The 734-nt window shown below is 34.3% G+C and overlaps 1 non-coding gene across 1 annotated transcript; it reads right to left on the bottom strand.

Moving 5' to 3' along the window:
* Nucleotides 1–347: 347 nt before the first annotated feature.
* On the bottom strand, nucleotides 348–491 carry LOC142427087 (small nucleolar RNA SNORA57). The gene has a single exon (XR_012779916.1). It is a non-coding gene; the product is annotated as a small nucleolar RNA SNORA57 (small nucleolar RNA).
* Between the last annotated feature and the right edge of the window lie 243 nt (nucleotides 492–734).

Here is a 734-nt window from a genome sequence, read left to right as displayed (position 1 = left end):
TAATGTTTGATTTAATATATTACATAAGTCTTTTTTATTAAGCAGTTCATATATTCAATTGATAGATTTTCAAATGTACAACCCTTGCCTATCTGGAATAAATTCCATTTTTTCTGATGTATGATTTCCATTCATTTATTATTGATGTCTACTTACTATTATTTTCTTGAAGATTTTTGGATCTGTGTTTATTTGTGATATTAGTCTACTGTTTTCTTGAAATATCTAAATCTACTTTGGTCATTATTTGCTATTACTATGATATTGACGTCATCACAAACTCCATTTGTATTTTTGAGAGATACTATAGAAGTAATTATCATTTTCTCTTTAAACAGATTTTTTCCCCTTGTCCCAGCGCTTGAGGATAGAACCAGCGGATGGGCAGCCGCGGGGACCAAAGACATGACGCCGAGGGGACCGGAGTCCGCTCCTTCTGCCTCCTTACAGGGACTGGGACTGCGCGCCCGGCCCCCGCCAAGAAAAGGAGGGTTCTTTAAACACATTTTTAATAAACTGACATCATTTACCTTCTTCCAGAAAAAAAGTGACCTTTGGTTTAGATTTTTTCTTTTACTTTGAAAAAAAAAGTATTTTTTCTTCCTTCAGAACTTTGTTAAATTTCCTGTCTGTAATAGTAATTGCTATGCGGATGCAATTCCATTGCTATAGCCATCGATATATAAATTAAAATGAATGTTTATACAAATGTCAAGATGATATTGACCAGGGTG

Source organism: Tenrec ecaudatus, chromosome 14 (assembly GCF_050624435.1).
Source record: "Tenrec ecaudatus isolate mTenEca1 chromosome 14, mTenEca1.hap1, whole genome shotgun sequence".
Lineage (NCBI taxonomy): Eukaryota > Metazoa > Chordata > Mammalia > Afrosoricida > Tenrecidae > Tenrec > Tenrec ecaudatus.
This window is presented reverse-complemented; position numbering and strand designations above follow the sequence as displayed.